General features: G+C 46.0%; 1 pseudogene; it reads left to right on the forward strand.

The window, feature by feature from the left end:
* The first annotated feature begins 3,095 nt into the window (after positions 1 to 3,095).
* On the forward strand, positions 3,096 to 13,364 carry LOC140198286 (zinc-binding protein A33-like; annotated as a pseudogene).
* The last annotated feature ends 10,722 nt before the right edge of the window (positions 13,365 to 24,086 follow it).

The raw sequence follows: 24,086 nt of genomic DNA on the forward strand, positions 1-24,086 counted from the left end.
AGAACTGGCAGGAGCGGACTGCTAAGGTGAAACAGAAACTGGGACTGTGGGGAGGGCGCTCCCTGTCGATAACGGGCAAGAACCTGGTCATCAGGTGTGAGGTGCTCTCAGGGCTGCTGTACTTGGCGCAGGTCTGGCCTGTCCCCCACTCCTACAGCTCGGAAATCACCCTAGCTGTCTTCAGATTCGTCTGGGGATCCAAGATGGAGCGGGTGAGACGGACCGTCATGCACAAGTCCCTGGACAACGGGGGCAAGAACGTCCCCAATGTCGCCCTCACCCTGATGGCCAGCTTCGTATGTGGCTGCATCAGGTTGTGTGTAGAAACCAGGTATGTGGGCACCAAGTACCACTATGTGCCCAGGTTCTACTTGTCGCCCTGGCTACGAAGGATGGGTCTGCCCCCACTCCCGCGCAACGCCCCAGTCAGCTGGTCATTGCTGGCATACCTGTCCTACGTAGCAAAGTTCTTCCAGGAGAACGCCTTTGACCACAGGGCCATCAAGCACTGGTCGGCACGTAATGTCCTGCAGGCACTGCAGGAGAAGGACGTGATGGACACAGTGGGGTGGTTCCCTGAGCAGACTGTCCAGTTCATCTGGCAAAATGCCTCATCGCCAGATCTCACCAACAGGCAACAAGACCTCGCCCGGCTGGCGGTGAAAGGGGCCCTCCCAGTCAGAGCCCTCCTGTGCGCCCGGAACGTCGTCTCCGCACCCCACTGCCCACGGGAGGACTGCAGTGAGAAGGAGTCTGTGACCCACCTCTTTGAACACTGCCAGTTCGCAAAGAGGGTGTGGAGGAGGATGGACGGGCTAGTGTCACGTTTCATCCCCAGCACCTGCGTAACAGAGGACTCTCTGATCTACGGGCTGTTCCCGGGGACGCACATGGAGACCAACATCCGGTGCTGCTGGCAGATCATCAACTCGGTGAAAGACGCCCTTTGGTCGGCCCGAAACTTGATGATCTACCAGCACATGGAGATGTCCGTGGGAGAATGCTGCCGACTGGCACATTCTCGGCTGCAGGAGTACGTGCTGAGGGACGCACTGAAACTCGGTGCAGCCACCGCAAGGGCCCGGTGGGGAAGGACCACAGTGTAGGTTTCTCCACCCATGGGAGTGGGAGGGGTCGGAGGGCGGGGAGTATACCCCTCAACAATGATATGGTAAGCTGAACTACTGGAGTGCCACGTGGGTGGCTATAAATACGGATATGTACTGACTATAATGGAAACGTATGTAAAGGATGAAAAGTTATTGAATGGTTTATTGTATATATTTATTTTTGAATAAAGTATATTTTGAAATATAAATGAAAATGATCTTCCAGCAGCAGTTTCCGTGCTGAATGACTCAATGTCACTGAGCTCACCGGAAACAGGAACATCAGCACTGAGGCCGGCAGGTCAAATGTCTCTTGTTTACAGAGGGACGGTGAAATATTGCAGCCTGCAGGAGACCTGGCCTGACTTGAGGGTCCTGCCGTCTGTAATATCTCACTGTCGTGTTTAGAGGTGTGTGTGATCTGATGGATAAACTGAGGTGTTGGGAGGGTTTACACACATGATTGGGAGAGGTCGGATTAGACAGGACACTGGGCCTGACTAATCTGCGGAAAGAGAATCAGAATCGGGTTTATTATCTCTGTTATATATGATGTGAAATGTGTTGCTTTGCAGCAGCAGTTCAGTGCACAGACATAACATCACTATGAATTATAAAATAAATAGAGCAAGTGAAGGAATAATGGGGTAATCAGTGGGAATCTAAGAAGATGGTTGTGGTGTTTGGAGCCGATCATCTCAGCCACGGGACATCTCTGCTGGAACTCCCCAGGACAGAGTCCTCAACCCAAACACCCTCAGCTGCTTCATCAACGACCTTCTGTCCATCGTAAGATCAGAGGTCGGGATGGTCACTGATGACGACACAATGTTCAGCACCATCTACCACTCCTCAGATAATGAAGCAGCCCACAACACAAATGCAGCAAGACCTGGGCAATATCCAGGCCTGGGCTGATAGGTGGCAAGTGACAATCACACCACACAGTGTCAGGCAGTAATATCTGAGGAAGGGATCTCAGGAATCTAAGACAAATTGGAAAGCTTGTAAAATGTTTAAACTAAGTTCCTTACAATCTGGGAAATTATGGTAAAATTAATTAGACCAAGGGAGAAGGTCACTGAGAGTTGATGATATGACAGTCAATGCAGTGATTAGACGGTGGATGTGTTCAGTCAGCAAGGTGAAGCTCACTGGATCAAAGGTAAACAGGTGGAGGTTGGATTGCAGACCACGACAGGAGAGTTTATCATCAGATAAGGAGAGGCACGGCAGAAAAACAGGGTCTGAAATGAAAACAATGTATTACAGACAGCATTGGGAAATGGTTGTCAGTGAGATAGAGAGAGACCACAGAGAAATAATTAAAGATCAAATACTACAGAGAAATATAGATTCCTGATTATTTTTTGTGAAATCCACATGTCACCATTGTATAACAGGAACCCGTAAGATCATTAACTCAGTGGAGTATCTGTGCGACGACACTCGATGTGTTCCCCGATGTTCACTGTAACAGGGTCTGAATAAACTGACTTGTTCCCGAAACTAACCACTGCTGTCTGGCAGGTTCTTTCTGTGCTGTTCCATCTGAACCGTATTTTAGTGAGAGACTGGTCCCCACACCCACAACCCAACCCCCAGTCTCTCTGCCCCTCGAGCTGCTGCTGTGGAAGCTGCCTGATGAAGACTGTCAGACTCAGTGACGTGGAGATTGCAGAGCAACACACTTAAAATACCAGAGGAGTGAAATAGACAATCGACATCTCAGTTCGAGGACCTTCATCCGGACTGTCTCAACCTGGAATATCTTCTGTCTATTTTTCTCCACAAATGCTGTCTGATCCGCTGAGTTACTGCAGCCATTTTCAGTCCAGATTCCTGCATTTACAGTCCATCGTATCTCTCTTTTCAGGACTTGCCCCTTCAGTTCTGCCGTAGACTGGACCAAGTCCTTCTCTCTGGCTTTAATGTGTTTCTGTTTAAAAACAGCTGTTTGATGTGTTTCTGATCCCTGCTGTGGAAATGAACACGATTCCTGCTCACTGAAAAGGAACATTCATTCCCGAGACTGCAGCGCCCCTAGTGGACAATCGCGGTACCGCAGGCGTACAGCAGCTCCCCGAAAGTGAAAGGTTCCTGAACCAGGAAGTGCCAGAGTTAATATGGCTTCGAAAGGACAGGTCGAGAGTTTAACCGAGGAGGTAATTTGTTCCATCTGCCTGGAATTCTTCACCGATCCGGTTATACTGGACTGTGGACACAACTTCTGCCGCTCCTGCATCACACGGTGTTGGGAAAGGGAGGAGAGAAACTCCTGCCCGGAATGTAGAGAGGAGTTTGCAGACCGCAACCTCAGGGTCAATCGGGCCTTAGCAAACCTGTCTGAGAAAGCTCGAAAACTAAGCCTGAACCCGAAAGAGAAGGAAAGTAAACTTCACTGCGAGAAACATGAGGAAGAACTGAAGCTGTTCTGTGAGACGGACAAGACACTGATCTGCCTGATCTGTAGAGATGCACTGGAACACAAGTCTCACAACTTCATGCCGGTTAACGAAGCCGTTGAAATCTACAAGGTGAAACTAACCGGGTTTTGATCAGCTGTTTACTTAGTTGCATGTTTTGGTCTAATATCTTCACTCTCTGATTCCCAGGATCGGGTTAAATCTTCCTTAGACTCTCTCACAAAAAAGAAATCTGATTTTGTGGAAATGGAGCAACAACAGAAAGAAAAGATTTCTGGAGTTCTGGTGAGTCTCCTGAGCAGAATTTACAAATTCGCTGCATAGTTTTGTTTCCTTCAATGCAGAATAGCAGAATATCGCAGCTATAACCTGGGATCGATCCTGACCCCTGGAGCTGTCTGCGTGGAGTTTGCATGTTCTCCTTGTAACCAGTACCTTCCTTTAACCGACATTGCATGGTTGAACGGTAAATTGGCTACTGTAAGTTGGGTGATTTGTGAATCAGGTCGGAGTTAGTGGGTCAGAGACGGAGTATATGTTTCAGGGAGATGTTGGGGAATGTGACGGAGGGGATTGTTCTGAAAACCAGCAGAAACATTAATGGGCTGAATGGTTACCTTCCATGTCAGAAGGAAATACAACACTAGTTTCAAATAGTAAACCAGCCTCTCCTTTCATTGACAGGAACAGTCACACAGCCTTCAGTCCCAGATCACATCCCATTTTGCTGAACTGCACCGGGTTCTCACTGAGAAAGAGCAGCGTGCACTCCGAGATCTCAGGGAAAAAGTGGAGAGGATTCTGAATCCAATGGAAAAAAAAACTGCGAGAGATTCAAGAGAATTTAAATTCTATACAGAAGGAAATCTCAAAGTTACAGGAACAGATGGATCAACAAGAAAATATCACATTCCTCATGGTGAGAGATTTCAGTTTGTTTCTGTAAAAGTGCACAGTCACAAAATGATGTATTTTTTCTCAAATACAGTTGTTGTAAACTGATTTCCACCATGTAGACGTCCTGACTGTTCAGAATTGTCATTGTCCCAAACCGGCCTCTCACAACGTCTGTACATCGCAGGACAGTCCGCAACCTTCTCGGGAATGAGTTACACTGATCAGAGCACTGAGCTGGTGATCGTCTCTGTGATCCCCACGTATAATATCCCCTGATACTCAGAGTAACACCCAATTAACATCACAGGTTATGAGTGTGTTTCTGATATTCTCTTCACCACATTTCTTGTAGGATTTGTTAACAACCAAATGTTGTTTTATCTTTGACTTTTGGTCTCATAAAAACAGTAATATTTTCTCCACTTCCACCCCATCAAATCCATTTGGAATGTTAAATTCGGCCATCTGATCCTCCCTGACAGCATATTCAGATAAAAATGTACAACCTGTCCAGTCTCTCCTGTAAGATCCATCCTCTCAGTCATGGTATAATTTTCATAAACATTCCTTGTACTTTCTCCTGTGGTTCTGTGTTCCTCTTTCTCTATGTGTGTCAGTAGGAGTCAGATTAGTGGGAGTTTTCAAATTTTCAAAGGTACATTTAATGTCAGAGAAATGTATACAATACACATCCTGAAATTCTTTTTCTTCACAAACATCCATAAAAATGAAGGTGTGCCCCAAAGAATGAATGAGTTAAATATTAGAACCTCAAAGCAGCCCCAGCTACGCCCTCCCACACATTAGCAGTAGCAAGACAACGACCACCCACCCTCCTGCATCAGCAAAAAAACATCAGCACCCTCCACCGAGCACTCAAGCGTGCAGCAAAGCATCAATAAAGACACAGACTTCCAGTACCCCAAAGACTACTCGCTCACCCAGTGATTCAAAATAATACAGGCTCTCTGTCCCTGAAAAGGGAAAAAGAGATGACCCATTTCACAGCGAGAGGGGAAAGATAACAAACAACTCACTGATTTATGATGTTAAAAGTGTGCTGCATTGTTTTTTTCAAGCTCTGTGCCAAAAGGACTCAGGTCTCGGGTCACACAGCCAGCAGCCAGCTTGTTGCTTTCGATCTTCCATCTCCCACGACACAATGATTCCCTGCAGAGGCAGCGACCTCGAGTCTTCCCACCTCCAGAGTCACATAATCTTGGAACTTGAAGGCGTTCTAGTCTTCCAGGCCGCATCCTCGATATATCGAACAGCGGTCAGTCGTGAGACCCCGAGAGTGGGTCTCATTCCCACAAAGAACCAAAGGCAGCGTGTAACTCCAGGTCAGGGTCTTCAAAAGACCCCTGAAAGTGAAAGATAGGGATACTAAAGATAGAAATAGAGCTGTTTCCGGAGATGCTAGCAAAGCAGTCGCTGTTAGGCGCCATCATCCTCCTCAGCTCCCGGCAGCTTTTAATAACTTGGCTCAGATTCCTGCTATTGCGATGCCAATGGTCAGTCTCAGTCAGTTGAGAGCTGTGTTTGATTTATTTCATTTATTTCAGGAGGAAGCTCATCGGAAGAGGAGGTAGGACATGGTCTATACTGAAACTCTGTATGGATTTGTAAAATAGTTCAAGTATTACTGATGCTCAGTTTATAACCAGCTGTATAATATTTACAGGATCAGTGATGATGCCCAGATATTGTCAGTGACAGATGGTGCCCTACTGGCTGAAAAACTCTATCACCCCTATTTGTTCGACATAACGTTGGGAGAAGCGTTTGATGGCATTAAGCGAGGTAAAACATACAGATTCATTTGCCCTTATTTCAGACACAATTAATAATTAGACACAAAATTTGGCTGTAAGGATAGGCTGAAGGGGAAGTGAAGTTTATTCCGGCAACAACCCCACCTGCAGGGAGGCATCACTGTCACATGATCATCTGGAGAAGTCAGACCCCTGAACACACCAACACTGGGGCAAAATATAACCACTTCACGGGACTGTTAGATGAACCACAGCATCCTGATCCCATTCATACTGGAAAAAACATGTCAATGCATTCCTCCACCATCAACTCTGCTCTCAAATGCATCTCCCCCATTTCACACACATCTGCTCTCACTCCATCCTCCCACCACCCCGCTAGGAATAGGCTTCCCCTGGGCCTCACCTACCACCCCACCAGCCTCCGGGTCCAACATATTATTCTCCGTAACTTCCGCCACCTCCAACGGGATCCCACCACTAAGCACATCTTTCCCTCCCCCCGCCTCTGCTTTCCGCAAGGATCGCTCCCTACGCGACTCCCTTGTCCATTCGTCACCCCCATCCCTCCTCACTGATCTCCCTCCTGGCACTTATCCCTGTAAGCGGAACAAGTGCTACACATGCCCTCACACTTCTTCCCTTACCACCATTCAGGGCCCCAGACAGTCCTTCCAGGTGAGGAGACACTTCACCTGTGAGTGGCTGGGGTGATATACTGCGTCCAGTGCTCCCGATGTGGCCTTGAAGCATCGTCAGACTGCACCCAGACACACCGATCAGCATTGACCTCGGTGAATGATGGGAGAAGCCCACACAGCAGAACTGGTGTGGCAAATCTCGCTCACACACATACACTAGAAGGATTGTCAGATTATAGTCAGGGCCTCAGCATTGTACATTGTTATTTCCCTCAGTGACATGGAAACCATTCTCTCTCTTCAGACACAGTGAATGGTTTTTACTTGCCGAATTCACACACATGTCACACATTTTCAACATACACTGGACATGTGAAGACACACTGTAACATACAATACTTCAATGTGCACCCTCACCTTCAATGTGAACACACACTCACTGATATTTACCACAACCAACACACACTCACACAGTGACACATATCCAAATGCACCATCAAAGTGGAACACATCACCAGAGAAACAGGCACATTTCCATGTGCTTGTCCCATATTCCTCTAACCATTTCCTATCCATGTACCTGTCTAAATTTATTATAAAATATATTAATTATACCTGTTTCTACAGCTTCCTCTGACAGAAAATTCCACATGTACCCACTTCCCTCACAGATTGCTTAAAAAACTTTCTCTTCAATCTCTGCCCTCTGCTTTTGGACTCTGTTATTCTGGGGAAAGAGACCAGGTGTATGCACTTTACATCTGACCTCATGATTTTATGTACCTTGAAAAGGGGTCCCCTCACCCCCTCAACATCCAATGCTCCAGGGAAATAGCCCCAGCTTATCCAGTCTCTCCTTTTAATCCAAGCCCTCCAGCCTTGGTAACATCTTCCTGTAATGACATCCTTCCCAGAGTCGGGGACTCAGAAATGCACACAATAATACAAGTGTGGTCTGTGATCAACATCAAAGGCCTTGGTGAAGTTCATGTGGACAATGTCTACCACCCTGTCCTGGTCAATCCTCTCTGTCACCTCTTCAACAAACTGGGATTTGTGAGACATGATTTTCCATGCATTACGCCGAGCTGAGTGTCCCTGATCAGTCCTCGTCTTTCCAAATGCTGTTTGATCCTGTCTCTCAGAAACTTTCCCACCACTGACGTTCGGCTTATGGACTGGACTTCCCTGGTACATTCTCCCCGTGAATGTGTGGGTTTCCTTGAGGTGCTCCAGTTCCTCGCACAGTTCAATTATCCTGTTGTTAGGCTCAGATTAAATCAGGGGTTTCTGGGTGATGTGGGTCATTGTAACTTGTCCCATGGTCAGGCTCGGATTAAATCAGGGGTTTCTGGGTGGTGGGGGTCATTGTAACTTGTTCCATGGTGAGGCTCAGATTAAATCAGGGGTTGCTGTGTGGTGGGGGTCAAAGGGCCGGAACGGCCTATTCCGTGCTGTATCTCAATAAATAAATTACAGCTGATGAAAGTGCAGTAGACATCGTCTCCATGGAGTTTAGCGAGGGATTTGACAAGGTAGCAGACAGTTAGATCACATGGGATACAGTACGATCTGGAATAGGATACAGAATTGTCTGGGTGGAGTCCTGTGACCAGCGGTTGTGCTGCAGGGATCGGTGCTGGGTCCACTGATTTTCATCATTCATGTGAATGATTTGGAGAGAATGTAGGTGACGTGTTTAGTAGGTTTGTGGAGGACTCTAAAATTGGTGGTTTCATGGGCAGTGAAGAGGTTATTTGTTTATTTAGATACAGTGTGAAACAGGCCGTCACAGACCAATGACCTGCTCCACCCAGCAATAGTCGCTCTTCAACACTAGCTTAATCAAAGGAGATTTTACAATGACCAATTGACTTCCTAACCAGTTTGTTTTTGTACTAGAGTCATAGAGTGACAGAAAAGTACAACACAGAAACAGGCCTTTTGGCCCATCCGGTTCATGCCATCACATTTAAACTGCTTACTCCCATCGACCTGCACCGTGACCATAACCCTCCACACCTCTGCAATCCATGTACCTGTCCAAACTTCTCTTGAACATTGAAATTGAGTTTACATGTATCACCTGCACTGGCAGCTCATTCCACACTCTTCACAACCCTCTGAGGGAAGAAGTTTCCCCTCATGTTCCCCTTAAACTTTTCACCTTTCACCCTCACACATAACCTCCAATTGCAGTCCTACCCACCATTTGCATTTACTCTCCTCATAATTTTGTATACCTCTCCATCTCCCCTCAGCCTTCTACATTACAAGGAATAAAGTCTTAACCTGTTCAATCTTTCCTTATAAATCAGATCCTCCAGTCCAAGCAACATCCCTGTAAATGTTCTCAGTTCTCTTTCATCCTTATTTACATGTTGCTTGCAGGTAGGTGACCAAAACTGCATACAATACCCCAGATTATGCCTCACCAACATCTCATACAACTTCATCATGACATCCCATCTCCTGTACTCAGTACTTTCATTTATTGACTGTTTATTGTTTATTGACATACCTTATTGATCCCGGGGGAAATTGGTTTTCATTACAGGCGAATGGTATGCTGGCATTTATAGCAAGAGGATTCGAGTCAGGAGCAGGGAGGTACTACTGCAGTTGTACAAGGCGTTGGTGAGACCACACCTGGAGTATTGTGTGCAGTTTTGTTCCCCTAATCTGAGGAAAGACATCCTTGCCATAGAGGGAGTATAAAGAAGGTTCACCAGATTGATTCCTGGGATGGCAGAACTTTCATATGATGAAAGACTGGATGAACTGGGCTTGTACTCATTGGAATTTAGAAGGTTGAGGGGGGTTCTGATTAAAACGTATAAAATCCTAAAAGGATTGGACAGGCTAGATGCAGGACGATTGTCCCTGATGTTGGGGAAGTCCAGAATGAGGGGTCACAGTTTGAGGATAAAGGGGAAGCCTTTTAGAACTGAGATTAGGAAAAGCTTCTTCACACAGAGAGTGGTGAATCTGTGGAATTCTCTGCCACGGGAAACAATTGAGGCCAGTTCATTGGCTATATTTAAGAGGGAGTTAGATATGGCCCTTGTGGCTAAAGGGATCAGGGGGTATGGAGGGAAGGCTGGTACAGGGTTCTGAGTTGGATGATCAGCCATGATCATACTGAATGGCGGTGCAGGTTCGAAGGGCCAAATGGCCTACTCCTGCACCTATTTTGTATGTTCCTATGTTTCCATAATAAATAGTAATAGAAAATAGTAATAAATAGTTAAATAGTAATATGTAAATTATGCCAGTAAATTATGAAATAAGTCCAGGACCAGCCTATTGGCTCAGGGCATCTGACCGTCCAAGGGAGGAGTTGTAAAGTTTGATGGCCACAGGCAGGAATGACTTCCTATGACGCTCTGTGTTGCATCTCGGTGGAATGAGTCTCTGGCTGAATGTACTCCTGTGCCCAACCAGTACATTATGTAGTGGATGGGATACATTGTCCAAGATGGTATGCAACTTAAACAGCATCCTCTTTTCAGACACCACCTTCAGAGAGTGGTGAAAGGCAATGTTCCAAAAGCTTTCTTTATGACTCTAAACAAGAGAAAATCTGCAGATGCTGGAAATCCAAGCAGCACACACACAATGTTGGAGGACCTCAGCAGGTCAGGCAGCATCAATGATGTTTCGGTCTGAGATTGTGTGTGTGTTTCTTTGGATTTCCAGCATCCGCACTCTTTCTTCTCTTTATAATTTGGATCACTCTCAACAGTTCTGGTTAAGTATCTACAGGAAGTATGTTATCAAACTGAGAGGGTATAAAACAGATTTACAAGGATGTCACTGGACTGGAGGGTATGGGTTATAAGGAGAGGCTGGATATTCTGGGACTTCTTCCTGGATCTCAGGAGGCTGCCAAAGGAAACTGTAGAGGTGGGTACAGTTACGATGATTTAAAAGACATCGGGACAGGAAGGGCCTCAAAGCTCTCCATTTTTTTCTGGACACCAGAGCTAATCAGCTCCTCTCTACCACCACTCTCCTCTGCTTAGCGGAACTCATCCTCACTCTCAATAATTTCTCCTTTGGCTCCTCCCACTTCATTTAGACAAAAGGTGGAGCCATGGGCTCTCACATGGGTCCCAGCTATGCCTAACTGTTGGCTACATGGAACAGTCTATGTTCCAAGCTCACACTGGTGACCATCCCATACTTCCCCTACACAACACTGACGACTGCATTGGTGCTGCTTCCTGCACCCATGCTGAACTCATCAACTTCATCGACTTTGCCTCCAGCTTTCACCCTGCCCATTTCTGGTCCATTTCTGATACCTCCCTTCCCCTTCTTGAGCTCTCTGTCTCTATCTCAAGGGACAGCTGTCCATTATAAACCAACGGACTCTCACAGCGACCTGGACTATACCTCCTCCCACCCTGCTACCTGTAAAAATGCCATTTCTTTCTCTGAACCCCTCCGTCTCCACCACATCTGCCCTCAGGATGAGGCTTTTCATTCTAGAATGAAGGAAATATCCTCCTTTTTCATAGAAAGGGGCTTCCCTTCCGCTACCATCAACACTGCCCTCAACTGCATCTCTTCTATTTTACACATGTCTGCTCTTAGCCAATCCTCCGCCACCCTACCAGGGATAGGGTTCCTGTTGTCCTCAACTACCATCCCACCAGCCTCTGTGTTCAGCAAGTAATTCTCCGACACTTCTGCCGTATCTAATGAGATCCCACCACCAATCAAAATTTTCCCTCCTGCCCCATGCAATTCTCTTGTCTGTTTGTCCCTCCCCACAGATCTTCCTCCTGGCACTGATCCTTGCAAGCGGAACAACTGCTACACTTGCGCCTACACGTTCTCTCTCACTACCATCCAGGGCCCTAAACAGTCCCTCCAGCTGAGGTGCCACTTGACCTGAGTCTGTTGTGGTCATGTACTGTGTCCGGTGTTCCCGGTGTGGCCTCCTGTATATCAGCGAGACCCAACGTAGTTCGGGAGACTGCTTTGCCGAGCATCTACGCTACGTCCGCCAGAACGAGATCTTCCAGTGTCTATTTCCCATTCCCATTTTGATATGTCCTCCACTGTCGGGATAAGGCCACACTTGGGTTGGAGGAACAACACCTTTTATTCCACTTGGGGAGCCTCCAACATGATGGCAAGAACATTAATCTTAAACTTCCTGTAATGCCCCCAAACCACCCCTCCCCCTTCTCCATTTCCCATCCCCTTTTCCCCCTCTCAGCTCATCTTGCCAATCAACTTCCGAGCTTATTACTTCATCCCTCCTCCTCCGGGTTTCACCTATCACCTGGTGGTTCTCCCTCCCTCCGGACACCCACCTTTAAATCTACTCCGCAACCGTTTCTCTCCAGTCCTGCCTAAACGTTGACTTTACTTTTTTCCATGGATGCTGCCTGGAGTGCTGGGTTCCTCCAGCATTTTGTATTTGTTGCTTGGACAGGTACGTGTGTAGGAAAGGTTTAAAGGAGTAATGCCCAATATAGGCAAATGGAACTAGATCATTAAAATAAGTTGGTCAGCACGAATGAATTCGGCCTTACCTGCATTTTAAATGCCTCCAGTATTCATTCACCTTATCCTCTTCCAACTGTTGCTCCACTCAGTCCTCACATCTATCTACCGTTAACCCCCGCACTTCTTTCCATTTTTGAGGAGAGGTCTCGGCTTGAAACATCGACTGTACATTTCCCTTAACACACGCTGCTCGACCCGCTGAGATCCTCCAGAATTTTGTGTGTGTTGATCGGGGAAAATCCGCTCTCCATGTCGAGGAAATTCTCGGAAACATGCTGGTTGTCCATCCGCTGTGTTTGGGTAAAGCCCCGGGAAAGGGCCCTGTCGGCCTCTGCCCCGGTCCCGTCCCGTGGTCGCGCTGCCCGAGTCTCCCCGCGATCCCCGGGGACTCTCTAATTCTCTGCTTCTCCCCCTAGTCTCTGTCACCCTGGATGTGGAAACGGCGCAACCGGAGCTCGAGGTGTCTGAGGATCGGAAGAGTGTGAGATGTACCGGGACCCGGAGGAATCTCCCTGACACCGGGAAGACGTTCACAGTCTGGGCTTTTGTGCTGGGATCGGAGGGATTCACATCGGGGAGACATTACTGGGAGGTGGAGGTGACGGGGAATCGGGGCTGGAGTCTGAGAGTCGCCGCAGAGTCTGTGGAGAGGAAGGGAGGGGTCACACTGAGTCCGGAGACCGGATTCTGGATCATCGGGCGGTTTAATGACGAGATGAAGGTCCACACCTCCCCTCGATCCCGTCTCCCTGCCGGTCCCATCCCCGGGAGGGTGGGAGTTTATCTCAGTTACGAGTGCGGGACAGTGTCATTTTGCAACGCGCAGACCAAGTCCCATCTCCACACCTTCACTGGGAATAAATTCACGGAGAAACTTTATCCTTTATTCGGGACTGTATATCCAAACCAGTGGCTGAGAATCTGCTCCGGGTCTGTAAACGGGTCGGGTCCGGGACTGGCGTCAGTGTAAATCTAAATGTGCGGAGACTGAAATAAACACGATTTCAGAATTATCGATCCATTAATCTTCCCTCGTTCACCGCATCCGTCAACGGAACAGAAACACTGCGGATTCAGCAGCAGCCGCGGGCGGCGGGTCCTGAGCTCCCCGGCTCCTCCGGGTGCTAAAGTCCACCGGGACTGACCGGGTAACTGGTACAAGTGGTGGTGGTGCTAACTGGGAGAGGGAGGTCAGGGTGAATCTTCGTAACACGGGACATGTAGTGGTGGTAACACACGAAGCGGCGGGATCTCCCAGTGTGTCAGGTAACATATGTGGAGGGAAATGGACAGGTGATGGGTGGATCCAGGTGAGGAGGTGATAGGTAGATGAGGGAGGGGTGGAGTGTGGAAATGTGTCAGAAACTGGGGGGTGAGAGGTGTCAGTGACAAAGGGCTGACGATTTTGGAATGTGACAGGAGGGGAAAGTGGAGCCTGGAATAAAGGGATGGAGGTGGGGAGGAGTGTGTGAGTGATGGGGAATGGAGAGAGTGGGGGAGGAGGGGAAAGAGATAGGGTGATGGGGCTGGTGAATCAGGAGGAGAGAGACAATTAAATACGAAAATTGACAGAGAGGGAGCGACCACCGAAAGTTTGAGAATTCAATGTTTATGATAACAGGTTGCAGACTGCCCAGGCAGAACATTACGAGACAAATAGAGCCAGGATCTCTGCTTTGAATCAGATAGACCATAAGACACAGGAGCAGAATTAGGTCATCTGGCCCATCGAGTCTGCTGCGCCATTCAATCATGGCTGATCCTTTTTTTTTCTCCTCCTCATCCCCAGTTCCCGGCCTTTGATGCCATGTCCAATCAAGAACCAATCAATCTCTGCCTTAAATACACCCAACGTCCTGGCCTCCACAGCTGCATGTGGCAACAGATTCCACAAATTCACCATCTTCTGGCTAAGGAAATTTCTCTGAATCTCTGTTTTGAAAGTGCGCCCCTGTATCCTTAGGCTGTGCCCTCTTGTCCTAGACTCTCCCACCATGGGAAACATCCTTTCCACATCTATTCTGTCTAGGTCTTTCAACATTCGAAAGGTTTCAATGAGATTTCCCCCTCATTCTTCTGAATTCCAGCGAGTACAGACCCAGAGCCGTCAAACGTTTCTCGTATGATAATCCTTTCATTCCTGGAATCATCCTTGTGAACCTATTTAGCAGCTGAGGGATTGGAGCAGGGGACAGGGATTCAGATTTCTGGATCATTGGGAATCTTTTGGGGTAGGTATGACCTGTACAAAAAAGACAGGTTGCACTTGAATACCAGGGAGAGCAATATCCTGGTGGGGAGGTTTGATAAGGCTACTGGGGAGAGTTTAAATTAGAATTGCTGGGGGGTGGGAACCGAACTGAGGAGACTGGGGAAGGGGCGGTTGGCTCACAAATAGAGAAAGCCTGTAGACGGTTTGAGAGGGAGGATCGGCAGGTGATAAGAAGGGATGCGCTCAGACTGATGGTTTGAGATGTGTCTAATGCAAGGAGTATTATGAACAAAGCAGATGGGTTTAGAGTGTGGATCAGTAGTTGGAGTTATGATATTGTGGCCCTTACAGAGACTTGGATGGCTCAGGGGCAGGAATGGTTACTTTGAGTGCCAGGCTTCAGATGTTTCAGAAAGGATAGGGAGGGTGGCAAAGGCGGTGGTCAGAGAAATTGTCACGGTTGCAGAAAAGGTGGAAGTCATGGAGGGATTGTCTACGGAGTCTCTGTGGGTGGAAGTTAGGAACAGGAAGGGGTCAATAACTCTACTGGGTGTTTTTGGTAGACCACCCAATAGTAACAGGGACATCGAGGAGCAGATAGGGAGATGGGTTCTGGAAAGGTGTAATAATAACAGGGTTGTTGTGATGGGAGATTTTAGTTTCCCAAATATTGATTGGCATCTCCCTAGAGCAAGGGGTTTAGATGGGGTGGAGTTTGTTAGGTGTGTTCAGGAAGGTTTCTTGACACAATATGTAGATTAGCCTACAAGAGGAGAGGCTGTACTTGATCTGGTATTGGGAAATGAACCTGGTCAGGTGTCAGATCTCTCAGTGAAAGAGCATTTTGGAGATGCTGTCACAATTCTATCTCCTTTACCATAGCATTGGAGAGGGATAGGAACAGACAAGTTAGGAAAGCGTTTAATTAGAGTAAGGGGAAATATGGCTATCAGGTAGGAAGTTGGAAGCATAAATTGGGAACAGATGTTCTCAGGGAAATGTGGCAAATGTTCAGGGGATATTTGCATGGAGTTCTGCGTAGGTACATTCCAATGAGACAGGGAAAGGATGGTAGGGTACAGGAACCATGGTGTACAAAGGCTGTTGTAAATTTAGTCAAAAATAAAAGAAGAGCTTACGAAAGGTTCAAAAAACTAAGTAAAGATAGAGATCTACAGGATTATAAGGCTACCAGGAAGAAGCATAAAAATGAAATTAGGAGAGCCAGAAGGGGCCATGAGAAGGCTTTGGTGTAGGGGATGAGGGAAAACCCCAAGGCACTCTACAAATATATGAAGACCAAAAGGATAAGACATGAGCGAATAGGACCAATTAAATGTGACAGTGGAAAAGTGTGTATGGAACAGGAGGAGATAGCAGAGGTATTTAAGGAATACTTTGCTTCAGTATTCACTACGGAAGAGGATCTTGGTGTTTGTATGGATGACTTGCAGCGGACTGAAAAGCTTGAGCATATAGATATGAAAAATGTGCTGGAGCTTTTGGAAAGCATCAAGATGGATACGTCACCAGGACTGATGAGATGTACCCCAGGCTATTGTGGGAGGTGAGGGAGGAGATTGCTGAGCCTCTGGTGATGATCTTTCCATTGTCAATGGGGGCAGGAGAGGCTCCGGAGGATTGGAGGGTTGTGGATGTTGTTCCCTTATTCATGAAGGGGAGTAGAGATAGCCCAGGAAATTATAGACCAGTGAGTCTTACTTCAGTGGTTGGTAAGTTGATAGAAAAGATCCTGAGAGGCAGGATTTATGAACATTCGGAGAGGCATAATATGATTAGGAATAGTCAGCATGGCTTTCGTAAAGACAGGTCGTGCCTTATGAGCCTGATTGAAGTTTTTGAGGATGTGGCTAAACACATTGATGAAGATAGAGCAGTAGATGTAGTGTATATGGATTTTAGCAAGGAATTTGATAAGGTACTCCATGCAAGACTTGAGAAAGTAAGGAGGCATGGGATCCAAGGGGACATTGCTTTGTGGATCCAGGTTTGGCTTGCCCACAGAAGGCAAAGAGTTGTTGTAGCTGGTTCATATTCTGCATGAAGATCAGTGACCAGTGGTGTGCCTCCGGGATCTGTTCTGGGACCCCTACTCTTTGTGATTTCTATAAATAAGAATGAATATATTCATTATATTGTAAATTATAAATGAGATGAGGAAGTGGAGGGATGGGTTAGTAAATTGCTGATGACACAAAGTTTGGGGGTGTTGTGGATGGTGTGGTAGGCTGTCAGAGATTACAGTGGGACATTGATAGGATGCAAAACTGGGCTAAGAAGTGGCAGATGGAGTTCAACCCAGATAAGTGTGAGCTGGTTCATTTGGTAGGTCAAATATGATGGCGGAATATAGTATTAATGAAAAAAGTGTTGGCAGTGTGGAGGATCAGAGGGATCTTGGGGTTCGAGTCCATAGGACACTCAAAGCTGCTGCGTAGGTTGACTCTGTGGTTAAGAATGCATATGGTGCATTGGCCTTCACCAATCGTGGAATTGAGTTTAAGAGCCGAGGGGTAATTTTGTAGCTATATAAGACTCTGGTCAGACCCCACTTGGAGTATTGTGCTCCTTTCTGGTCGCCTCACTACAGGAAGGATGTGGAAACCATAGAAAGGGTGCAGAGGAGATTTACAAGGATGTTGCCTGGATTGGGGAGCATGCCTTATGAGAATGTGTTGAGTGATTTTTTTCCTTGGAGCAACAGATGATGAGAGGTGACCTGCTAGATGTGTATAAGATGATGAGAGACATTGATTGTGTGGATAGTCAGAGGCTTTCTCCCAGCACTTAAATAGCTAGCACGAAAGGGCACAGTTTTAAGGTGCTTGGATGTAGGTACAGAGGAGATGTCAGGGGTAAATTTTTTACGCAGAGATTGGTGAGTGAGTGGAATGGGCTGCCGGTGATGGTGGTGGAGGTTGATATAATAGTGCATTGAAGAGACTCCTGGATAGGTACATGAAGCTTAGAAAAATCGAGGGCTATGTGTAAACCTTGGTAAATTCTAAGGTAAAGTTATTTTCGGCACAGCTTTGTTTCTATGTTTCTAACCTCTGGACCCTCTCCAATGCCAGCAGATCTTTTCTGAGATGAGGAGCCCAAAACTGTCACAGTACTCAAGGGGAGGCCTCAGCAGTGCCTTATAAAGCCTCGGCATCACATCCTTGTTCTTGTATTCTAGACCTCTTGAAATGAATGCTAACGTGGCATTTGCCTTCCTCACCACTGACTCAGTCTGCAAGTTGACCTCCCAAGTCCCTTTGCACCTCAGATTTTTGGACCTTTTCCCATTTAGAAAATAGTCCGCACATTTATTTCTACTACCAAATTGCATGACCATGCATTTTCCAATGTTGTATTTCATTTGCCACATTCTTGCCCATTTTCCTAATCTGTCTAGGTCCTTCTGCATCCTACCTGTTTCCTCAAAACTATCTGCCCCTCAACCAATCTTCATATCGTCTGCAAACTTGGCAACAGAGCAATCTATTCCATCATCTAAATCATTTAAATATAGCATAAAAAGAAGTGACCCTTGCGGAACACCACTAGTCACTAGCAGCCAACCAGAAAAGGATCCGTTTATTTCTAATCACTGCCTCCTACCGATGAGCCAGTGTTCTAATTATGTGAGTAACCTTCCTGTAATACCATGGGCTCTTAACTCGGTAAGCAGCCTCATGCATGGCACCTTGTCAAAGGCCTTATGAAAATCCAAATGTACAACTTCTACTGCATCCATTTTATCTATCCTACTTGTAATCTCCTTAAAGAATTCCAACAGGTTCATCAGGCAGGGTTTTCGCTGATGGTGACCATGCTAACTTTGACCTATCTCGTCCTGTGTCACCAAGTACTCCATCACCTTATCCTCAACAATTACCTTTAAAATCTTCCCAACCACTGAGGTCAGGCTAACTGGTTTACAATTTCCCTTCTGCTGCCTTCCTCCTTTTTTAAACAGCAGAGTGACACCATGCCAGAGCCCAGTGATTTTTAAAAGATCATCTCTAACACTACCTCATTCAGAACCCTTGGGTGCAGTTCCTCTGGTCTGGGTGACTTATGTACCTTTAGATTTTTCAGCTATTTGATCACCTTCTCTCTTGTAACAGCAACCACACCCAGTTCTCTTCCCTCACACAATACAACATACTGCTAGTGTCTTCCAGTGAAGACTGATGCAAAATACTCATTTAGTTCATCAGCCATCTCCTTGTCCCCTGTTATTATTTCTCCTGCCTCATTTTCTAGCGGTCCTATATCCACTCCTATTTCTCTTTTATTTTTAACATACTTGAAAAAACTTTTCCTATCCACTTTGATATTATTTGCTAGCTTGCTTTCATATTTCGTTTTTTTCCCTTCTAATTTTTTTTTAGTGTTCTCTGTAGGTTTTTAAAAACTTCCTAATCCTCTACCTTCCCACGAATTTTTGCTTTGTCATGTGCCGTTTCTTTTGTTTTTACAATAGCTTTGACTTCCCTTGTCAACCACTGTTGAATTATTTTACCATTTGACTATTTCTTCACTGTTGGAATACTCATGTCCTGCGCATTTTTCCCAGAAACACACACCATTGCTGCTCTGCTGACATCCCTGCCAGCAGCTCCTTCCAATTTACTTTTGCCAACTCCTCTCATACTACTGTATTTTCCCTTACTCCACTGAAATACTGCTACATCAGACTTTACTTTCTCTCTATCAAATTTCAAGTTGAACGCAATCATATTGTGATCACCGGTTACTAAGGGTTCTTTTACCTTAAGCTTCCTAATCACCCTCGGTTCATTACATAACATCTAATCCAGTATAGCTGATCCCCTAGTAGGCTCAACAACAAACTGCTCAAAAAAGCTATCTCTTAGGCATTCAACAAACTCACTCTTGTGATCTATTACCAACCTGATTTTTGCATTCGACCTGCATGTTAAAATATCCCTTGACTACCATAAAATTGCCCATTTGACTCACCTTTTCTATTCCCTGTTGTAAACTGTGTTCCACCTCCCAGCCACTGTTGGGAATCCTGTATATAACTGTCATCAATGTCCTTTTACCCTTGCAGTTTCTTAACTCAATCCACAAGGATTCAACATCTTCCAATCCTATGTCACATCTTTCTACTGATTTGATGTCATTCTTTACCAGTAGAGCCACACCATCCCCTCTGCAGACTTTTCTACCCTTCTGATAAAATGTGTAACCTTGGACATTACAAGGATGTTGCCGGGACTTGAGAAACTGACTTACAGAGAAAGGTTGAATAGGTTAGGAATTTATTCCCTGGAGCGTGCAAGAATGAGGGGCGATTTGATAGAATTATATAACATTATGATGGATACGGATAGAGTGAATGCAAGCAGGCTTTTTCCACTGAGGCTAGGGGAGAAAAAAAAACAGAGGACATGGATTAAGGGTGAGGGAGAAAAAGTTTAAAGGGAACATTAGCGGGGGCGTCTTCACACAGGGAGTGGTGGGAGTATGGATTGAGCTGCCAGATGAAGTGGTAATTGCGGGCTCACTTTTAACATCTAAGAAAAACTTGGACAGGTACATGGATGAAAGGTGTACGGAAGGATATGGTCCAGGTGCAGGTCAGTGGGACTAGGCAGAAAAATGGTTCAGCACAGCCAAGAAGGGCCAAAAGGCCTGTTTCTGTGCTGTAATGTTCTATAGTTCTATTCAGCTCCCACCGACAATCATCTTTCAGCCACGATTCAGTGATGGCCACAACATCATACCCAACAATATGTAATTTTGCAATAATATCTTCCACCTTATTTCTTACACTACATGCATTTAGATACAACACCTTGAATACCGTATTTGCTGTCCTTTCTGATTCTGCATCCCTAATGTTTTGATACACAGCCTATTGGCTGAAACTAAGTCCCATCACCTGCCTGCCCTGCTTGTCAGTCTGACTGTATGCTATCTTTACTTTTTTTTACCATCCATCCTATCTTGAATCCTTTCACTCTGGTTGCCACCCCACTGTCAAATTAGTTTAAACCCAAACAGCTCTAACAAACCTGCCCGTGAGAATATTGGTCCCCTTTGGGTTCAGGTGCAACCAGTCACTTTGCACAGGTCATACCTCCCCCAGAAGAGATCCCAATGATCCAAAAACCTGAATTCCTATTCCCTGCACCAGCTTCTCAGCCACATATTTATCTGTCAAATCATCCTTTTTCTACCCTCACTGATGCATGGCACGGGCAGCAATCCAGAAGTTGCTACCCGGGAGGGCTTGCTTTTCAGCTTTCTACCTAGCTCTCTAAATTATCTTTTGAGGACCTCATTACTTTTCCTTCCGATGTTATTGGTACCAATATGTACCAAGACATCTGACTGCTCCCCCTCATTCTCCATAATGTTGTGGATGCGATCTGTGACTTCCCTGACCCTGGCACCTGGGAGGCAGCAAACCATCCGGGTGTCCCGTTCAGAATCTCCTGCCTGTTCCTCTCACTATTGCATCCCCTACAGCTCCTATCACTACAGCTCCTTTCTTCTCTCTCTTTCCGTTCTGCACCAGGGACCCATGCTCAGTGACTGTAACCCGTGGCATTCTCCCGGGAGGTCATCCCCACAAAAGTATCAAAAGCAGTATATTTGTTTTTGAGGGGAATGGCCATAGGGGTGCTCTGCTTTGACTGCCTATTCTATAACTGCATACTCAGTTTTGGACCCAGTTTATAGTCAGGAGATGCATGAGAAACACAACAGGTCAGTCAGGATCTGTGGAGAGAGGAACAGAGTTTGTGTCTACATCGATGATCTCTCCTGGAATTGATTCAAAAGCTACCTGTCCTGCTGTGGATTTCGGGTACTTTTCAGTATTGATTTGGTTCTTCAAGCATCTGATTCACAAAGACATTAGAGTGCAGCCTAATTTCTTCCTGACGGGGGATAAAGAGGAAGGAATGCGATAAGAGAGGAGAGTGGACCGTTAGAAAAATCAACGCTCAGGTTGGGGTCTACCCGGAGAGGTACGGTGAAGGTTAGAGAGACGTGGACGTGCTATTTTGGTGCCAGAGTCCTCTATAAATGAGTCCAATCCATAAGCACGTCAACCAAACAATGCCTGAGGCACAAGACTCTGCACTTTCATAGACCATAGACATAGAAATCCACAGCACATTACAGGCCCTTTGACCCACATTCTGCCAACCATGTAACCTACTCTAGAAACTGCCTACTTGTGATTCTGGTTTTTAGTTCTTAGTTTATTAAATTGATAGATTGAGCAATTTAGACCAGGGCACTATGAAGTGGCCTACAGTCAATGATAGCACTGTACTATATTGAACGGAACTGAATTACACTGAACATTCCTAGACTCTGTGGTTTGATGTTTAATATTCTGTGTGTTATTTGATCTTTTTTTTTGTTTCCACAATTTACCACAATTTATTTGTTTCGCACATTGGCCGTTTGTTTTGTTTGAACATGTTTCATGTGTTTTTCTTTTCCTGGGTGCCTGCGGGAAGTCAGATCCCAGGGTCGTACACTACAACATACCTTGATAAGAAATATACTTTGCTGCTGGATTCCAGCAGTGCAGCCTAATTTCTTCCCGAATCTTGATCTTGGCCACCTCCTTGTCTCCATTGATACTGCCTGACCCACTGAGTTCTCTCAGCAATTTAATTTTTGCTCCTGAAGAAGGTCCCACTAACTGCAGTGTGAGACCCAGCATTTCCATTTGAGACAGGAATACTGTCCGGGAGTGTGGTGAGAGACAACCTTCTCTCCCACCCAGTCGGGAAGATACTGATTACGTAGTTACAGTCCCCAGCTTCTTCCCCATCACAGCCCCACAAGAGTTACCTGATCAGATCCCATTGACGGAGTTCCATCTGACCGAGAATTACAGCTGCAGAAACCATTTGTTTTGCTTCCACCGTCTTCCCCTCATTAAACCGTTTACTGCCTGATCTTCTACTGGAAACTATCCTCTGTTAAACCATTCATGATATGAAACTCCTCCGTTCACTCTTCCCTCATCCTTTCTAGCACACTTTCTTCACTGCCTTGTATAATTGATGTAGAATTTAAGTTTTCTGCCGTTGTCTGTGTCTGTGATGCTGCTGCAGGCAAGTTTTTCATTGCAACATCTGAGCTGCTGGAGAGGAGGTGAGGGGAGGACGTTTGGGTTCTCACCAGGGGAGTGGTCAGGCAGCATCTATAGAGGGAGAGAGACAATCAACATTTCCCCTCGAGACCCTTCCGCTGAACAGAACGGGACTGTCTGTTTCCCTCCACAGACTCTGCCTGGCTCAATGACTTTCCTCCAGCATTCTGTGTGTTGCTCTGTATTCCCGCATCTGCAGCCTCTCGTGTCTCCAGACTGTAACGGTGCATTGTACACACAACAGTAAAATTCGGCAGGACTTCACTTGATCTTTCTTCGCTTGGAGGACAGCCCTCTTCCCTCCCATCTCCCCCACCCTCCCACCCGCGTCTTATACACAATCACAATCCCTCACTCAAACCAACTTCTACAGACGTACCCGTAGACAGCGTTCAGAATCGCTGTATCGCTGTCTGGTTTGGATGTGTCAATGTGTTGTCAGATTTCTGAATGGACCATCAACAGTCCCACACTATTCTCTACCACGTATTTATTTTGTTATTGTAACGTACAGTAAAATAATTTACTGTACTCTCCCACTGTTGCAGAACAATAAATTTCACAACATATGTCAGTGATAATAAATCTGATTCTGATTCTAATCCGGAGGAATATTGTATCATTTCTTAATGCATGGATTACTAAATGACAATGAAAGAGGACAGCGTGCCCTCATAATCTAATCTGATCTAATTCTTGACCCACACTGGGAAATCCTGTCTTCCTAAAGTGTGGTGCCCAGAATTGGAGCCAGGTCTCTATCGCTCAGCTGTGGAGATGTTCCTGTAGTTTGTAATCTCCCCTCCAGGGGGCGACCTGCCATGGGTTCTGTTTGTAGCTATTGCTCTCAGCTGGGTTTCCTTGTTCGCCAGCAGTCTCTTTCAGAAGAGATATGACTCACCAGTCTCCCCCACCCCCATGCATAGTGCTAATCTATTTTTCTCCTGTCCTCTGTCTCACCTAATAACTTGGCATTCCAGTTGTTAATCATTACAGCTTCTTGTGTGGGTTAAGTCTGCTAACACACGACTACAATTCTATCCCGTTGCCTTCTGATTCGTAATCTTGTCTTCCTATGAAACCAATTGACCTAAATTTGCAAGTATTTACTTTAAGGCTATATTTACGTGACATTTGAAGTTACATCCAGAATCAACTGTGATTTTTTCGAACCCTTGTTTTAGGCTTAATTGCCCAGACCTCTTTCCCAGCATTGGGGACAGAAGAACTAATCGGTTTAAAGTGCGAGGGAAAGATCTAACAGGTGTCTGAGGGATAAATTTTTCACACGTAGGGTGGTCAGAATAAGCCATAGGAAGTATTTCCCAGGGAGGGAACAGCT

This window comes from Mobula birostris, chromosome 5 (genome assembly GCF_030028105.1).
Source record: "Mobula birostris isolate sMobBir1 chromosome 5, sMobBir1.hap1, whole genome shotgun sequence".
NCBI classification, from domain to species: Eukaryota; Metazoa; Chordata; class Chondrichthyes; order Myliobatiformes; family Myliobatidae; genus Mobula; species Mobula birostris.